The sequence below is a fragment of the Scyliorhinus canicula genome, chromosome 15, assembly GCF_902713615.1.
Source record: "Scyliorhinus canicula chromosome 15, sScyCan1.1, whole genome shotgun sequence".
Classification (NCBI taxonomy): Eukaryota; Metazoa; Chordata; class Chondrichthyes; order Carcharhiniformes; family Scyliorhinidae; genus Scyliorhinus; species Scyliorhinus canicula.
Genome location: NC_052160.1, coordinates 137,405,986 through 137,425,346, shown reverse-complemented (window position 1 = coordinate 137,425,346; position 19,361 = coordinate 137,405,986). Strand labels below are relative to the sequence as shown.

At 48.1% G+C, this 19,361-nt stretch overlaps 1 protein-coding gene across 1 annotated transcript in view; it reads right to left on the bottom strand.

The window, feature by feature from the left end:
• The window catches only part of LOC119978458, a 126,912-nt gene that overhangs the window by 71,513 nt on the left and 36,038 nt on the right, over window positions 1-19,361 (bottom strand). The gene's annotated exons all lie outside the window — the stretch shown is intronic.

Below are 19,361 nucleotides of genomic sequence, written 5' to 3'. Positions count from 1 at the left end.
GATTGTATATACTGCATCCGAGGGTATTACGGTAAGGCCCCTGTACTACAGGTACGGGGGTAGATCCCTGCCTGCTGGCTCCGCCCAGTAGGCGGAGTATAAATGTGTGGGCTCACCGAGCTGCAGCCATTTCGGCAGCAGCTGCGGGAGGCTACACATCTCTGCGTAATAAAGCCTCGATTACTCTCTACTCTCATCTCATCGTAATTGATAGTGCATCAATTTATTACGCAGAGATTTTACAACGATGGATCGCCGCATCAAGCCTGATCGCATGCAGTTGCACCCTCAAGCAGACAACGCCAAGTAGGCCTTCGCACATTGGCTAGCCTGCTTTGAAGCATACATCAGAGGCGAAATTCTCCAACACCCAGCAGGGTCGGAGAATTGCCTGGGGCCGCTGAAAATCCCGCCCCCGCCGTGGCAGAGATTCTCCGCCACCCGGGAAGTGGCGGTGGCGGGAATCTCGCCACTCCGATCGGAGAGGCCCCTGCGGTGATTCTCCAGCCCGGATGGGCCGAAGTCCCGCTGCTGGGAGGCCTCTCCCGCCGCCGAGGTTTGAACCACCTCTGGAACGGCGGGATCAGCGGCGTGAGCGGGCCCCCGGGGTCCTGGGGGGGGCGGGGGGCGATCGAACCCCGGGGGGTGCCCCCACGGTGGCCTGGCCCACGATCGGGGGCCCCCGCTCAGACTCCGGGCCAGTGCCCTGGGTGCACTATTTCTCCTCCGCGGCTGCCACGGCTGCCGTCATGGCGGAAGCGAAAGAGAACCCCACATCGCGCATGCGCCGGCAGTAACGTCAGCAGCCAGCTGCTGCTGACGTCACTGCCGGCGCATGCGCCGAACGGCGAAAGCCTTTCGGCCAGCCCCGCTGCCGGGGGCGCCGGGGTTTTGCGCCAGTCTTCTGGTGCCATCCGCTCCGGCGCGGGGCTGGCCCCCAAAGGTGGGGTGAATTCCCCATCTTTGGGGAGGTCCGACCCCTGAGTGGTTGGCGCCACTCCCCTACGCCGGGACCCTCCGTCACGCCGGGTAGGGTAGAATCCCGCCCCAGATCTGCGACAGACCCACGCTCAGAGGCACAGAAGCTCCAGATCCTTTACACGCAGCTAAGCTCTGATATCTTTCCCCTCATCTGGAACCCGCCAACCTATGCTGAGGCCATGGCGCTTCTGAAGAACTACGCTCAGCAGACTAACAAAATCTACGCCAAGCACCTCCTGTCCACGCGGCATCAACTCCCCGGTGAGCCTGTGGAGGATTTCTGCCGTGCCCTGCAGGCCCTGGCGAGGGACTGCGATTGCCAGGCCGTTTCGGCCACTGAACATTCTGACCTGCTAGTTAGAGACTCATTCATTACGGGCATAGAGTCAGCCGACATCTGCCAACGCCTTCGAGAAGGGGCTACCCTTGACCTCGCGGCGACCAAGAAACTAGCGATCTCACTCACAGTCGCCTCACGCAATATCCAGGCGTATGCCCCGACCACATGGCCCACCCCTCCTGGCCATCGTGGACCCCACCAGCGAACACCCCACCATGGACCCCATCAGCGACCGGCCCCAGCCCACCCCAGGCTTGCGCCGCGCGGCAGCGAACCAACCCCGGGGGACTCAAGTGCTACTTCTGCGGACAGACTAAAGACCCCCGGCAGCGCTGCCTGGTACGGAGCGCGTTCTGCAAGGCCTGCGGGAAGAAAGGACATTTCGCTGCTGTGTGACAGGCCTGCTCGGTCACCGCCAATATCCCCTATGTGCGACCCGCCTCAGACCACAAGCGGCCTGTGGGTGCCGCCATCTTGCTCGCCATATTGCTTGCCTCGCAACACGTGCAGCCTGTGGGCACTGCCATCTTCCCTGCCTCAGGACCCCTGCTCATCGGGCACCTCATCGGGCCGCTCATCACCTGCAATCGCCGCCGACCAGCCGCGTCGGGCCTTCATCATGGTCGACCAGTCCCGACCGCACAACCTCGCGACCGCGTCGATGACAGTGAAGGTCAACGGGCACAAGATATCCTGCCTTCTGGACTCCGGGAGCACTGAGAGCTTCATCCACCCCGATACAGTAAGGCACTGCTCCCTCACGGTACACACCCTGTACTACAGGTACAGGGGTAGACCCCTGCCTGCTGGCTCCGCCCAGTAGGCGGAGTATAAATGTGTGGGCTCTCCGAGCTGCAGCCATTTCGGCAGCAGCTGCGGGAGGCTACACATCTCTGCGTAATAAAGCCTCGATTACTCTACTCTTGCCTGGTCATAATTGATAGTGCATCAGCCCTCTGTGTACCTGAGCAGGTGCCGGATTGTGGAAACTAGAGGCTTTTTGCAGTAACTTCATTGCAGTGTTAACGTAAGCCTAATTGTGACAATAAAAGGTTATGATTATTAAAACAAGTACTTTTTTCCTGCTCAGAATTATTTCTCTAACGAAACAGAGATTTATTCATATTTTGTTTTTGTTTGCTTCATGTGAATCTTGTTAGTCGCTCTGCGCAACAATTCTGTCAGGATGAGGAGATCTGAGCTCCCGGATGTGCAGTAGAAGAACACCCTTTACTCTACTCACCAGATCCACAAACAGGTCGTGAGGCAGATTTCAGTCAGAAAAGGTTCTCAATTCTCAGAGAGAAGACTCTGGCTGTATGGAAATTGTGAGTGAGTAACTGGGAGGAAGATTCAGTTCCCAGGTGAGGATAGGTGTGCTCAACGCCCCGTGGCATGGAGTTGTGTAGTTGGTGGTGAGTGAGCCTGGTGAATAACACATTGTTTAAACATTGATCTGAATTTAACACTCAGGAAGCGGGTGTACGGCGGTCCTGATCACCGTTGGAGTGGCCGGCGGTGATGTTAGGTGGGTGACATCATCGCGTCATCTCGCATTATCTTGTTTGGCAGGTACACGCAGAAGTTGGAAGATTATCGACAATAATTAAATGGGTACAGGGTCAATGTTGTGGACTCCCAGGGCAACTCCCTCACGACTGTATTCCGCTGTGCCTCCATCACCATTGCTGGGGCTGTCCTGTTGGTCGGACAGGGCATACCAGGAGTAGTGACCATGTTCATAGTGGCTTAAAGGTCCGTTTGTGAGTGCTACGTCTCGGTGTTTCCCCATCGCTAGCAGTTGGGTTGGAGGCAGCTTGCTGCCTCTAATGCCCTGTGGATGTTGATTACCTTGGCTATCTTCCTCTGGTGGTGGAGCCTCTGCATGCCCTCCTGTCTCCAGCGCCATGGCTGGCCACTCCTCAGACATCGCGTTTTCATCATACGCAATGATGACTGATGGAGGGACGGACGGAGTCAATGCTGCCATCACCCTGAGGAGTGACTGCAGATGTGAGCTGCAGTTCATTCAGCAGCATGAGGTTGGTTTGAACCACTCAGATTAAAATTGATGGCTGGGGGGCTAGCAGAATTGCTTTGCTTTTAAATTTAGAGCACTCGATTCTTTGTTTCCAATTAGGGGGCAATTTAGCGTGGCCAATTCACCTCCCCTGTACATCTTTTTGGGTTGTGAGGGTGAGGTTGTAGGTGCCGTTCAAACCAAATCCCAAAGGGAAACTCAGCAAGCTACCACAACTATTTTATTTTTGAATTTTATGCGGAGAAGACACGTACTGGAGTCAGGAGCCACAAATTCCAGTAACTAATTTTGGGATTAGAAATATTAATTGATTAACTTTATTTACAAAAGAAAATAATTAAACATACAAGGTTACATTTACACAATTAAAATTAGTCTGACAGAACATGCCCTCAAAATGATTTCCTACTTTGTTACACCCCTTTGTGCGACAATCCCGCATAGATACTTCACCTATTAAACATTTAAATAATATTACGACAAGGCACACCCACTGTTGTTGTAGGAGAGGGCTTTTCTCTCGCTGGTACCACTCTGCTGCGGAAAATCAAAAAAGGCAAAAACAAAACCTGGGGTTCTGGAAGCACAGATAATTTTCCAGGTTGGCTGGAAGCTCACTTTGCTTCTTTACAGCCCTAGCCCAGCACAGAGCAGACTACAGGACGTTACACAGCCATTCCCCAACACTGCTCCCAAGGTCTCTTTAACTATCTTTGTTCTCGTTCACCTTTTCACATTGTCCTCATCCTTCTTCAAAATTTACCATCCCCAGAATATAACAACCTTTCAGTTTTCCCTATTAGCTCACTCGGCTAAATCGTTGGCTTTTTAAAGCAGACCAAGCAGGCCAGCAGCACGGTTCAATTCCTGTACCAGCCTCCCTGGACAGGTGCTGGAATGTGGTGACTAGGGGCTTTTCACAGTAACTTCATTGAAGCCTACTCATGACAATAAGCAATTTTCATTTCATTTTTTAAATTTCATTATAACCACTTTTGGGTGAAATAAAATGGAATAACGTTTTAAAAAAAATTTATTTATCACCTTTTCCAAAACAACAGCCAGTGACAGAGGGGCGGACAGATGCTGCCATCATGTACATCACCCCGAGAGAAGATTGCAGAAAGGGCTTGATAATCGCCGCTATTGGATAGGCTCAGGTTATTGTCTTTCAAAGAGAGGAGGCTAAGGAGAGACCTCATTGAGGGGTACAGATCTCCTTTCTCTGCCCAAGGACAGCATGGTAGCATAGTGGTTAGCACAATCGCTTCACAGCTCCAGGATCCCAGGTTCGATTCCAGCTTGGGTCACTGTCTGCGCGGAGTCTGCACATCCTCCCCGTGTGTGCGTGGGTTTCCTCCCACAGTCCAAAGATGTGCGGGTTAGGTCGATTAGCCATGATAAATTGCCCTTAGTGTCCAAAATTGCCCTTAGTAATCGGTGGGGTTACTGGGTTATGGGGATAGGGTGGAGGTGTTGACCTTGGGTAGGGTGCTCTTTCCAAGAGCCGGTGCAGACTCGATGGGCCGAATGGCCTCCTTCTGCACTGTAAATTCTATGATAAAATCATGAGGGGCTGAGATAAGGTAAACAAGAAAGGCCTGTGTTTTCCCCCAGTTGAAAGGTCAGTTACCAGGGGACATAGATTTAAGGCAATTGGTAGAAGGATTAGATTAAATTAAATTAGATGAAAAACGTTTTCACACAGAGCTGGTGGGTGTCTGAATGCACTTTGTGACTGGGTAGTTGAGGCTGAAACACTCAACTCCTTTACAGCGTACCTGGATCGGCACCTGAAGTAACCTGAGAGGCTCTGGACGTGGTGCTAAATAGTGGGATTAAAATGAGCGGCTAGGTTTTTTCCCTTTTTTTGTTCAGAGCAGAGACGATGGACTGAATGGCCTCCTTCTGTGCTTCCTGTACAGAGTGGATTTTTCCACTGAGCACTGCAATCACTGGCTGTGTCAGCTTAATGCTGCTGATTATTTGCAGATCTCCTTATAAAAAAACAGCACAGCTCAGCATCTGCCTCCTTCATGACATGTCAGAGGGGCTCACTGGGCTAAATCGCTGGCTTTGAAAGCAGGCCAAGGCAAGCCAACAGCACGGTTCGATTCCCGTAACAGCCTCCCCGAACAGGTGCCGGAATGTGGCGACTAGGGGCTTTTCACAGTAACTTCATTTGAAGCCTACTCGTGACAATAAGCATTTTTCATTTTCAATATCTGCAGATATGGCTGTTGACATCTTGGGTGGTGTGACCAGGCGGTCGAAACTGGTGTTGAATGACTCGGACATGCCTTATTTCCTCTACAATCGCTGAGAACATCACAGCCTCGAACTTGGCGATAATAATGGGCTGTGAATGATGCACGCCTTTATTAATGTGAAAATCAGTCAGCAACATGTGGCAATGAAGAGATCCCCCATGAATTGTAAATTGCCATAAGTTAGTGACTGATTTGTGCCACTCCACCATTAACTTCCCAGCTCACCGTTAACCACGCTGAGAGTCTGATGAAGTTGCTGCGTTTGCCCATTAATAAAACTGGCAGTTTCTGGAAATGGGTTTGCCACCCTGACAGGGCAGACTCACCTTTGGCCTCAAACCCAAAGGGCTTTAAATCGGTGCCAGCCATGTGGGGGCAGGCTCACCCCTTACTGTAATGCCAGGCCATTAGGGACCACACTCCCATTAGAAACCCATGCTCAGGACAATATGTTATCCTTGCTCAGCTCAGTACAGGGATGGTGCGCAGTTACAAGCAGCTTTGGTGTTTTCTGACAAGGGAATTGAATATAAATGTCAGTATTTTTCCAAACTGTGAATCACACATTGAGTCAGAGAGATTTTTTTTGATTGCTGTCAGCATTGTATTTTTGGGAATGAATAGCCACATTTGAACAGCGAATGAGGGCCTCACCTTTGGAAAGGTGCAAACACAATGAGAAGTGAAGAGCTTTGGCTCCAGTTTCTGAATGTTATTTAGCCATGTCGAAGCCTTTGGGAAGCTTCTGTGACGTCCCTGATACAATTTGATGTCCGTTCCATTGACCCCTGAGAAAACTGCCACCCAGTTCCTGGAAGGGCGATCACTGTTCAGAGCTGCAGGAACTATAACCACATTTCACAGCACAGTTTAACTGATGACTGCCTCAGGGCTTTTGGGAAACTGTGTCGATTAATCCACATATTTTCACTCCGTTACGGCCTTTCCTTTGCTTTATGATTCATTCGATTCCATCCAGTTTAGTGAATGCTGTGTCTGGGATGAATTACTCACGGTGTGCTTTGTATGAAGCCTGTTCTCCTGTTCACTGTTTCTTCCACCTGTATCACATGGAGCCCAATAATGGATCAACATTCATGATGTTTACCTCTAACAAACCCTGTAGCAAAGCAGAGCTTCTTCTCCCAGTTGCAAACACAGCCCTTCATTTAGTAATTAGCACCTATTGTACATTCACATGTTTCTGTCACACACCAACCTTGAGAATAGCAACACATTTTTCTTGCATTTTAACCGCCATGAGGTGCAACAACTTTGAAACCATTGTTTTCAAGTCTTTTTTTACATTGGTCATGAACCAGGAACTTACTTGAGGAGTTAATGAGTTCTCCTTAAACTGAGTTTCTGTTCATTATTGATGGAACAATCACTTGGAGAATTCTATACAAAACAATCTTTTCAATCTCTGAAAACAATGAGAAAATGAGGGCTGGGATTCTCCGCCTGTTGGGATTCTCTGTTCTTGCCGGCAGCGCAACACCGCCAGCGCGTTTCCCAGCGGCATGGGGTGACCTCAATGGGAAATCCCACTGACGTGTGGTGGGAGTTCACGGTGGGAGCTAGCAGCATGCTGGGGGGACTGGAGAATCCAGCCCCAGGTCTCTATAGGCAATCGGTTACATATGTGTCGAGGGCAAATTACATGACTATTCGGCTACAGTGAACTTCACTCTCCCACTCACAAAATATCAGAGGAATTGGAGTTCCAAACGAGACCTTTATTGTGAACTGTAGCACGGATTGATGGCATTCAAAGCTGACAAGCCAGAGTGCCCGATTCAAATATTGTACATCAGATTCGGTCACAAAAATACACCAAGCATATACCAATCATTTGTTATTAGTTATTTATGTCCACTTATGACTGCTGATTATGTTTACATCATGCACAGTATGTGAGAACAATTAACCAATTACAAGTGAGCACATACTGAATTATAATATTCAATCAGTGCAAAGACACGTGCATGTTGTCTTACAAATATTTATATCGGTAGTCCGTTATCTGGCTTGTGCCTAATAATCACTCTCCCTGTCGGGTAACTCTGCTGTTTAGTGGCTCCTCTCGAGGTATGGATGCAACAATAGAGATGTAGCTGTATGTACTTTTCGCCTCCCTTCCGTTACCTCCAGACATGCTGGCACCAGAGCAAATGGTAGAAGATCCCAAATTGTTATTACACACCTTGAGAACTAACACCAGTGGAGTTTCTGTCTCAGAACTTGCCCCAGGCAGATTGTGGCCTCGGGATGTCTTCTTCCAATTGTCAGCTCGTCTCTCACAGTCCGAACTGAAGATGCTAATCGCTCCCATAAAAAGTGGAAATTATATAAATTAACTAGCGTTTTAAACTAATTCCAATATAATATTTTATTCCTCATCGATATGGGCAATGATGGATCCTTTAAAATCTAAAGGAATAGATCGCTCTTTTGTAATACATAGATTAGGTAGGGTGAGTGATGGTGGTGATTCTGGTGGGAGGGTGGTGGGGACCAGGGGGAACTTGCTGCAATTATTAGGAAAATATAGGTAGTTTTAAGGGATTTATATTTGTTTGGTGAGCGTTAGAAACAGGCGCTGGAACAGGCACCGGAATGTGGCAACTAGGGGCTTTTCACAATAACTTCATTGCAGTGTTCAAGTAAGCCTTCTTTAAAAAAAAATTAAGGCATAGTTTTGAGTGTGTTTGATTTAATGTTTCTCTACCTGAAAGGGTACAACCTCGAGTTATATTGATGTTGGACAGAGGTATTTGTATGTGTGGTCTTGGTTCAATTCCAACTGTGATTCTAGTGTGCTTAGAGAGGATTATGGCATGGAGAATAAATAGTAGGAGCAGTCATTACTTAGCAACTGGAGGCCCTTGCAAGGTTGAAAAAGCTTTTAAGTTTTAGTTTGAGCTGGACACAACACCCGGGAGCAGCTGGACAGGATAAGGGAATTGCTGAGTTGCAAACTTCCCGAGGAACAAGTTACAGCCCAGATAATCAGGGAATTGGGCCAAAAAGAATGTCCAAGTGCCTGGAGTTAAAAGAACGGAGACCAAGGTATTGACAGAAGAATTCAAGGAAGAGTAAATAAAGTGTTCTGTGTTAACGAGACAATTACAGTAACCAGATTTAAAGAGGGACAGCAGATTTCAGAGGTGAATTAAATATTTACACTATTTTTCTAGAGTTTGGGAATCGAGAGTTAAAGCAATTGTGAACAATTTGTGCAGTAGTCAAAGGAGTTGGGGACAGGATTCCCTGGTAAAAGTGGAGCAGAAGCTTTGCTGAAGAGTATTGTGTGAAAGCTAGACTGGCATTTGGAATGCAAACCGCTCAGAGGAAGCATTATTGTGAGAGACGATTTTAAACGGTGTTTTGGGAGTGAAGTTTGGAAACTTTCATGTAACAATCGTCTGGGGGATTCTGAGGAGAAATCCATCTCACTTGGGTTCAGAACGGAGTGTGCGTATTTGACCACAGCTAATCTGTATACTTAAAATGGACTTTGTGTTAATGAGACCATTGTAGCTTAATATGTACTTTGTAATCCATGATCATTTTCAAACCTGTGTGTATTTGTTAAACTAAGGCGGGGGAGGGGGGGGGGGGGGTAAAGGAGTTTTGCATTATAATCTAATTTTTCATGTTTAATAAATATTTTTTTCCTGTAGTCACAACTAATTAGCGGCCCCGTGACTCTGTTCCTCCATGTTTTATTTTAAAATGTAAACAATGAAAGTCTTTTGAGCCAGGGGTTCTGGGATCTTCCTGTCCAGTTGTAACATCAACTGGGATTGTAACAGAACCAACAAAGAGGGACATTAAAATGTCAATCCCGAAAACATCAACCCAGCTTTCTGAAATAAAGGGAAATACATTCTTATTTAACTGTTCTGCAGTTACAAAGTTAAATTGTCCCATTTGGAAGTTCCAAATAATAGAGGTTTATAAGATGATGAGGGGGATAGATAGAGTGGACGTTCAGAGACTATTTCCTCGGGTGGATGTAGCTGTTACAAGGGGGCATAACTATAAGGTTCAGGGTGGGAGATATAGGAGGGATGTCCGAGGTAGGTTCTTTACTCAGAGAGTGGTTAGTGTGTGGAATGGACTACCTGCTGTGATAGTGGAGTCGGACACTTTAGGAACTTACAAGCGGTTATTGGATAGGCACATGGAGCGCACCAGAATGACAGGGAGTGGGATAGCTTGATCTTGGTTTCAGACAATATTCAGCACAACATCGAAGGGCCTGTTCTATGCTGTAATGTTCTATGTTCTGTGTTCTATCTCTGGTAAATGTGAAACATCTCATTGGAGCGGTTGGTTTCTGGTGAGTGAATAACTCTTGTTGTCTGTTTCTTAGAGAATGTGATTGCCTTTAAATTGACACAAATTAAGATAAGAAATGAAAGAAGAAAGCTAGATATTAAGTCAGCAAACAGATAAATTATCGCCCAGGTGGAGATACTTGACTTTTGCAGCCATCCGTTTTGGTTTTTCGTTCCTCCGCCAATTTTCTGGTCAAAACTATTCAGTGACAAAAACACCTTATGGAGGGTCACGTGATGTAAGCGTGGGAGCGGTCACGTTTACGTGAGCTCTGGCTCTGTTCAGGATGTAATCTGTTATTTTATCCTGATGCACATTTCACATTTGTCTTTTCTTGGGATACGTGACTTGTGCTATGTCCCTGGAGGATCTTGTTTGTTGTTTTTGGGAAGTAAAGCCTAAATAAATGGTTAAAATCCTCGTTTCACCCTGGTGGTTGACGCGGGCTGGGCTGGGGCCCACCTTGCAGTGAACGTTGTTGCTGGTGAGCAGAGTCTCGCTTCAGCGGCGCTGTGCACATCCGGATAATGGCCGCCATTGAGAAATTGGCGACCATGCTTCAGCAATGTTGATCTAGAGGCTGGATGAAACGGGTTTGAGTGGGCACAAGGTCAGGGGCGGGGTGCATCCCCTGAACGCTGGTTCTATATTATCCTATTCACGATGTTCATCGTGAGGGATTTGAGGAAGGTGATAGATCGAATCATCTCCCATCCACTGTCTGGGCGGTTGGATGGTTGGGTCAGTTCAGTCCTCGCTGAGATTGCGGCTGGAGCTAATCTGTATTGGGCTTTATTTTGTTTTTTTCTGTTTGAATTTAAGAATCCGTGCCTTTGCCCTTCACTGGCCTGGGCAGGTTGTGTATCCTGGAGGGGTCTGGGTTCCTTCGGACTCTTCCTTGAGGTGGTAGATTTTCCTTTGAGCCTCTTTCTTCTCTTCAGATCTATTCGAATGGGAGGATTGGAGTGATGGTGAACACTGAGGGGAGGCTGTTGAAGGCAGGGATTGTTCTAGTTATCCCTTCTGTGATGGCGGTAAGTGAGTGGTGCTGGTTAATGTTTCTGGGTCAGTTTGGGCAGTCCTCCCTTGGAGGGTGTTTCTTCTTCTCTTCATCTGATGAACAAGTTTCTATTCCTGGTCCACTCTGATGGTTTGGGGTAAGTTCCCCTGGTTGTACCAGCGTAGAGGGAATTGCCCCCCTCCCAGGGTGCCCAATTGTTGGGTATCTTGACGATTCTTCTCTTTGGTGGTGGAGTCTTCCCAGTTGGGTCTGGCATCATCACCCATATTTCTTTTTTAGTGTGAGTGGGGGTGGTCCATTGACCCGGATGTGGTTGGAGTGGTGCAGGTTTGGCTGGGCTGTAACTTTTTTGGGCGTGCTGAAGGGTCCTGGGCTATCAGTTCCTGTGTGTTGGGATGTGCTGGCCTCGGCTTGGACCAGTGACGTGGCGACTATCGGGTCGCCCCCAGGGAGCTTGGGATATCCCTTCTCGAAAGCACTTATTAGGGACATCCTGAGAGGCTGGATTTGGAGTTTTTGGAGCACCACGGCCAGGGGATGAGCCAACTTTGGTTCTTCGATTAATATCCTGATGCTCCCCCAGAGTGGGAGACTCTCTTGTGTGAATGAGCAGCCTGTTCTCTTCTTCATTTGTGGGCGCTCAGTGAGCGCCAGAGAAATATGGAACCAGGGTTGGATCCTGTTTTTTCGATAACCTGTGGGTTACTTCTGGTAATTCTACCTCTCCGCCCTTCTTTTTTCTTTCTTGAGCGGTCTGAAGGCTTTGATCATAATCTGAACATGCTGTTACCGGTCCTCTCTGCATGGATGTATGGAATGATGTTGGTTCTGTACTGCGTCTGAAATTGGGGTTAAGTGCATTGTGTGGTACATATGCAACTGGGGATTACTGGGGTGGGATTCTCCCCTACCCGGTGGGGCGGGGAGTCCCGGCGTCGGCCTGCCCTGGAGTGGTTGGCGCCCCGCCGGCCGGCGGGAAAGGGGCTTGGCGCCACGCCAACTGGCGCCAAAGGGCCTCCGCGAGTCGGCGCATGTGCGGGAGCGCCAGCGTGTGTTTTCGTCATCCCCGCGCATGCGCAGAGGGAATCGCTTCCGCACCGGGAATGGCGGAAGACCACGGCCTCTGGTGCGGAACAATAGAGTGCCCCCACGGCACAGGCCCGCTCGCGGATCGGTGGGCCCCGACCGCGGGCCAGGCCACCATGAGGGCACCTCCCGGGGCCAGATCCCACGCGACCCCCCAAGAACCCCGCTGGTAAGGGACCTACTCTAATTTACGCCGGCGGGACCGGCAAAGAATGGGCGGGTCTTCGGCCCACCGTGGGCCGGAGAATTCGGGCAGCCCCGGGGTCCATTGAGTCGCGCCGGACCCCGCCATTCTCCGAGGCAGGCGGCGCGACTCACGCCAGGGCACTTCTTGGGGGGCCGGGAGAATTACGAGGATTCACGCCAACCCCCGGCGATTCTCCCTGCCGGCGGGGGGGTGGAGAATCCCGCCCCAGGTATTTTCCTTGTTTTTGTTTAAAAGGGTGGGTACGAAGAATCCGTGATTGGTTCCTGCATGTGTGTAGATGGGTTTGCTATCCGAGGAGAGGAAGCTGTGATGTGTCATTGGTGCTGCTCAAGTTGAGGAAGAAACATATTGGGGCGCGATCGAACATGGCGGAGATAATTTATCCTGAACTCCCGCGGTAATTGTGAGCAGGCGCAGTGTGGGAACGTGCGCACCATTTTCCCATCTTTTCATGGCCTCATCCTGTTTCTCTCTTGGTCTTTGGTTGGGCTACAGAGAGACCTAGCTATGTCCAATGATTATATCCAGCCAGTTATCATGTTGTTCTCCTGTCCCCCTCCGTATTAATGGACGCTGAAGCATTTTCTTTCTTTGCTTCTGGCAATGTATCATTTTGTAATTTTGTTGTGTTGTTTGCTAAAATGTAAAACCTTCGTAAACGTACTTGGAAACAGCACTTTATGAGGCAGATTTGTAGAAATGCTGAAAGCTGGATGAATAATGAATACTTGATCAGGAGGCAAAATTCCATCAATGTTGATGCAAGCCCAGAATCGTCATTTCCCCACATTGGATAAGCTGTGAGAACCGGAATCATTGAGTGGCTGGAAAAGACAAACATCAGAATCATTGAGAATGAGAACGATGAATCAATTGACAATTCAGTTTTGAACAGAATTCTGCAAATGGCAACAAATTGAGACAAAGCTTCTGAAGAAGTGGAGCAGTTTCAGGATCACTCTGTCCCCCCATTGCATGTGTGCTGGGAAAATCTCTCATTTGTGTCCTTCTGGAAAACATGGAACATTATTTTCTCACAGGTAACTAATGTTTCCCTGCAGCTGTGATTCTGGACAGTTGACTGGAGAAATAGGTTGTTATGTCTGTGTTATTAAATATATTTTATACAGTCCACTTGCTACTTCCAGCAACAATACCAATGGGTCTCAGCCTCTTGATGCAGTCTGCAAAAGTCCCCTTGTGTTTTTGTCCAAAAACTATCAGCCCTGTCGCTGTTTTTAACCTTTCCCATTTCCTTCCTTTTTCTTGTATCGACAGTTTAATAAAATTGGATTATACGACGGAAGGGTTGTATATGGGCAGCACGGTAGCACAGAGGTTAGCACGGTTGCTTCACAGCTCCAGGATCCCAGGTTCGATTCCCAGCTTGGGCCACTGTTTGTGTGGAGTCTGCACATTCTCCCGTGTCTGAGTGAGTTTCCTCCGGGTGCTCCGGGTTCCTCCCACAGCCCAAAGATGTTCAGGTTACGTGGATTAGCTGTGCTAAATTTCCCTTAGTGCCCAAAAAAGGTTAGGTGGGGTTACGAGGATAGGGTGGAGTTGTGGATAAGGTTGAAGTATGGGCTTGGGTTGGGTGCTCTTTTGAAGGGCCGGTGCAGACTTGATGGGCCGAATGGCCTCCTTCTGCACTGTAAATTCTATGATTCTATAAAGGATGGTTACGCATGACCATAGCAACAGGAGTAGCTCATTCATTCCCTCGAGTCTGTTGCACTTTTCAATTGGATAAGATTGGGTTTATCTGTTATTCCACTCCTATTTCTTTTTTTTTATAAATTTAGAGTGCCCAATTCATTTTTTCCAATTAAGGGGCAATTTAGCGTGGCCAACCCACCTAGCCTGCACATCTTTTGGGTTGTGGGGGCGAAACCCACGCAGACACGGGGAGAATGTGCAAACTCCACACGGACAGTGACCCAGAGCCGGGATCGAACCTGGGACCTCGGCGCCGTGAGGCAGCAGGGCTAACCCACAGCGCCACCGTGCCGCCCATTCCACTCCTATTTCTGCTCACCAAAACATATCCTTTGATATTCTTACCTAAGTTTGATTGGCCCAGCACCCATAACCTTTAGCATGGACCAGTTTCAGATTTCCATGACCAGCTGTGTGAAAGAAATGCTTCCGAATTTCACTCCTCAATATCTTATCTCTCACTGTTCGTCCCTGCCTACTTGTGCTCAATCTGCCCACTGAGCAAAGTGTTTCTCAGTGCCTACCTGGCTGATTCCCTTAAAAAGTTCAATCAGCTCACCCCCAACCTCCAAGCTTGAGGAAATTCAGCAAATGTGTGCAATCTCTGCATGTAATTGAATCTTGTGCTCCCTGTATCATTCTGGTTCATTGATATTGCAGAGATGGTGCTGTAGTGTTAATGTCACTTGGCTAATAATCTATTCTAGAGGCTCCTGATAATGCGCTGGGAACATGGCTTCAACATGTCAGCTGGTGGAATATAAATGCAATGAAGTAAAATTCAATTGATTAATAAATCTGGAATTGAAAACTTGTCTCACGGTAACCAGGAAACTATTATCAATTGCTGTATAAACCCATCTTGTTCTGGGAGAAGGTGACAAATGGTCATAAATTGTTGGAAATCCTCACTAATCTCCCTCTTTATCTGGTCTGGCCTACATGTGACTCCAGGCCCATGGCAATGGCTTTGATGCTGCCCAAAACTGGCTGCAGAATTCCAGAGGTAGTCGGACCAAGAATCTGTCAAATTTGTCACTTAAACTCCAGTCTCATTGAAATAAAGACTTTCATTGTGTTGAGCCTTTTTGATTACTTTCTGCGCCCGTCCACTAGTATCTGATCATAGAATTTACATCGAATTTACAGTGCAGAAGGAGGCCATTCGGCCCATCGAGTCTTCACTGGCCCGTGAAAGAGCACCCTATCTCAGCCCACACCTCCAGCCTATCCCCGTAACCCAGCAGACCCACCTAACTTTTTGGACTCTACGGGGAAATTTCGCGTGACCACTTAATCCACCTAACCTGCACATCTTCAGACTACGGGTTTGTCTTTTTAACATCCCTAGTTTCGGGAGCCGTTCAGATGAGGAGGAGCAGTCTCTGGGTGAGTATAAAAACTCACTTTAACCCGGGGATCGAGGCCTAGTTTCGGGAGCCGTTCAGAGGAGGAGGAGCAGTCTCTGGGTGAGTATAAAAACTCACTTTAACCTGGGGATCGAGGCCTAGTTTCGGGAGCCGTTCAGAGGAGGAGGAGCAGTCTCTGGGTGAGTATAAAAACTCACTTTAACCCGAGGATCGAGGCCTAGTTTCGGGAGCCATTCAGAGGAGGAGGAGCAGTCTCTGGGTGAGTATAAAAACTCACTTTAACCCGGGGATCGAGGCCTTGTTTCGGGAGCCTTTCAGAGGAGGAGGATCAGTCTCTGGGTGAGTATAAAAACTCACTTTAACCCGGGGATTGAGGCCTAGTTTCGGGAGCCATTCAGAGGAGGAGCAGTCTCTGGGTGAGTATAAAAACTCACTTTAACCCGGGGATTGAGGCCTAGTTTCGGGAGCCGTTCAGAGGAGGAGCAGTCTCTGGGTGAGTATAAAAACTCACTTTAACCCGGGGATCGAGGCCTAGTTTCGGGAGCCATTCAGAGGAGGAGGAGCAGTCTCTGGGTGAGTATACAGACCTAACGGTAACTTCCTGTTTTCCACTTTTTTTTCAAAAGTGACGTCAGAGGGAAGTTGTGATCTGATTGGTTGATAACAAATCTGCCCCAAATTTAAAACTTGTAAACTTAAATTAAACAAATTTATTAATTAGAGATGGCTGGTCAGGTGATGTGCTTAAGCTGCTTGATGTGGGAGCTGGCAGATCCCATTGCGAGCTGCAGCGACCACATCTGCAGTAAGTGTTGGCTGCTCGAAGAACTCCGGCTCAGAGTTGATGAGCTGGAGTCTGAGCTTCACACACTGAGGCACATCCGGGAGGGGGAGGCTTACCTGGACACTTTGTTTCAGGAGGCAGTCACACCTGTCAGAGTAAATAGTTTAAATCCTGCCAGTGGCCAGGGACAGCAGGGTGTGACTGCAAGTCAGGCAGGTAAAGGGAACCAGCAGTCAGGAACTCAGGAGCCTCAGCCCTTGACCCTGTCCAACAGGTACGAGGCACTTGCTCCCTGTGTGGATGGCGAACAGGGCTGCAGGAAGGATGAGTCAGCTGACCAAGGCACCATGGTTCAGCAGGTCATTCAAGGGGAGGAAGTAAATAGGCAAGTTGTAGTTGTAGGAGATTCTATTATCAGAGGGATAGATAGTATCCTTTGTGAGCAGGATAGAGGGTCCCGCATGGTATGTTGCCTGCCCGGTGCTAGGGTGCGGGACATCTCTGACCGGCTTGAAAGGATATTGGAGAGGGAGGGGGAGGATCCAGTTGTTGTGGTCCATGTCGGTACCAACAACATAGGCAAGTCTAGGAAAGAGGACCTGTTTAGGGATTATAAAGAGCTAGGATTCAAATTAAAAAACAGGTCCTCAAGGGTCATAATCTCCGGATTACTGCCCGAGCCACGTGCAAATTGGCATAGGGAGGCAAGAATAAGGGAAGTTAACACGTGGCTGAAAGAGTGGTGTGGGAAAGAGGGGTTCCTTTTCATGGGACACTGGCATCAGTTTTGGGACAGGGGGGACCTATACCGTTGGGATGGTCTCCACCTGAACCGAGCTGGGAACCAGTGTTCTGGCGAAAAGAGTAAATAGGGTGGTCAATAGGACTTTAAACTAGAGATTGGGGGGGGAAGGGAAAGTCAGGGAACCAAGAGGTGAAGGAATCAGTGGGAAGCGTAGCTGCTTAGGATTACAAAAAATCACGAAAAGACAGAGCTCAGGAGAGGTTACGATAGTCCCCATCTCACAAAATATGACACAGTGTATGGAAAGGCTCAGTAAACCAAGGTCCACCACACTAAGAAAACAAAAAGGGACAGTCAATAGGGAATTATAGGTGCTATATTTAAATGCCCGCAGTGTACGGAACAAGGTAGATGAGCTTGTGGCCCAGATTGTGACTGGCAGGTATGATGTGGTAGGCATCACAGAGACGTGGTTGCAGGGGGTTCAGGACTGGCAGTTAAACATCCAGGGATTTACAACCTATCGAAAAGAGAGGTGGGTAGAGGGGGCGGGGTTGCCTTGTTAATTAGAAATGAAATTAAATCAATAGCACTAAACGACATAGGGTCAGACGATGTGGAGTCTGTGTGGGTAGAGTTGAGGAACCACAAAGGCAAAAAAACCATAATGGGAGTTATGTACAGGCCTCCTGACAGTGGTCAGGACCAGGGGCACAAAATGCACCACGAAATAGAAAGGGCATGTCAGAAAGGCAAGGTCACAGTGATCATGGGGGACTTCAATATGCAGGTGGTCTGGGTAAATAATGTTGCCAGTGGACCCAAAGAAAGGGAATTCATTGAATGTTTACAGGATGGCTTTTTGGAACAGCTTGTGATGGAGCCCACGAGGGAACAGGCTATTCTGGACTTAGTGTTATGTAATGAGCCAGAATTGATAAAAGATCTTAAAGTAAGGGAACACTTAGGAAGCAGTGATCATAATATGGTAGAATTCAGTCTGCAATTTGAAAGAAGGAAGGTTGAATCAGATGTAAAGGTTTTACAGTTAAATAAAGGTAATTACAGGCGCATGAGGGAGGAACTGACGAAAATCGACTGGAAGCAGAGCCTAGTGGGAAAGACAGTAGAACAGCAATGGCAGGAGTTTCTGGGAGTAATTGAGGACACAGTGCAGAGGTTCATCCCAAAGAAAAGCAAGGTTATCAGAGGGAGGATTAGGCAGCCATGGTTGACAAAGGAAGTCAGGGAATGCATCAAGGCAAAAGAGAGAGCCTATAATGTGGCAAAGAGTAGTGGGAAGTGTAGCCACCTAAAATGGATGCTGAGCTACAAAATTAGGTCAAGCGCTAAGACTGCTGGGAAACAGACAGTTTAGCCAGAACAGCAGTCTGCAAAGAGCATTTTGCATTCTGCAGCAGCAGAAACCAGTTTGGGCTCAGGTGAGAAGACCTTAGCTAGGTGCAAATGGCAAAACGCTTTGCATGCTAATGAGGCAATCAGACCTGAACACCCACACAATAGATACATTTGATTCTGAATGGACACATTTTAATCAAGGCCCAGACATCGAGGCACCAGAAACCTCCAAACAAAAGGGCATAAGAAACCCCCCCCCCCATCACGGAGACCCCCTCGCATTGGGGAATTAAAACAGTATCGATGAGGAATTGACCCAATAGGTAGAGCCCGCCCAAGAAGGGGGAAGGACAATGGAACCCCTATAAAAGATAGGGACCTCGTGTTGTCCGGTCTGTTTTGTGCTCCGGCTTAACTTCGATCAAGGTCTGTTTTTCCGTGCTCCGGCTCTGACCACGACCTAGAAGATCCACTCTGACTCCAGCCGTTGAGCACCAGCCGCCGAACCGTAAGTGCCAGTACGACGCTCGCTACGCGAACTAAGCCCGCTAGAACCCCCAGTGACCAGAACGCTTGCTGAAGGTTGCAGCCCAAGACCAGGACGAAGGCCTCGCTCCCTGACCTTGCCTGTTCCTGTTAGATAAGTATTCTGATTACTTTAGTTTAGTCATAGCTTAGTCTCTTAGTGTGTGCATGAATATTTATTATTACTGTATAATAAATATTATCGTTTGGACCTTACTAATCGGTGTATCGTCTTTATTACTTTGAACTTGACCTTGGAATACTAGTGACGTTGTCTATACGGCAACTGGCGACTCCTAAAGCTGAATAAATACATACGACAGAGCCTAGTGGTGTTAAGCACTTGGAAGTTAATACACCCCAATAAACGCGTTTTACGCCCATAGCAAAACGTGCAACAGAAGTCAGAAGATTGGGAAGGCTACAAAAACAAACAGAGGATAACAAAGAGAGAAATAAGGAAGGAGAGGATCAAATATGAAGGTAGGCTAGCCAGTAACATTAGGAATGATAGTAAAAGTTTCTTTAAATACATTAAAAACAAACGGGAGGCAAAAGTAGACATTGG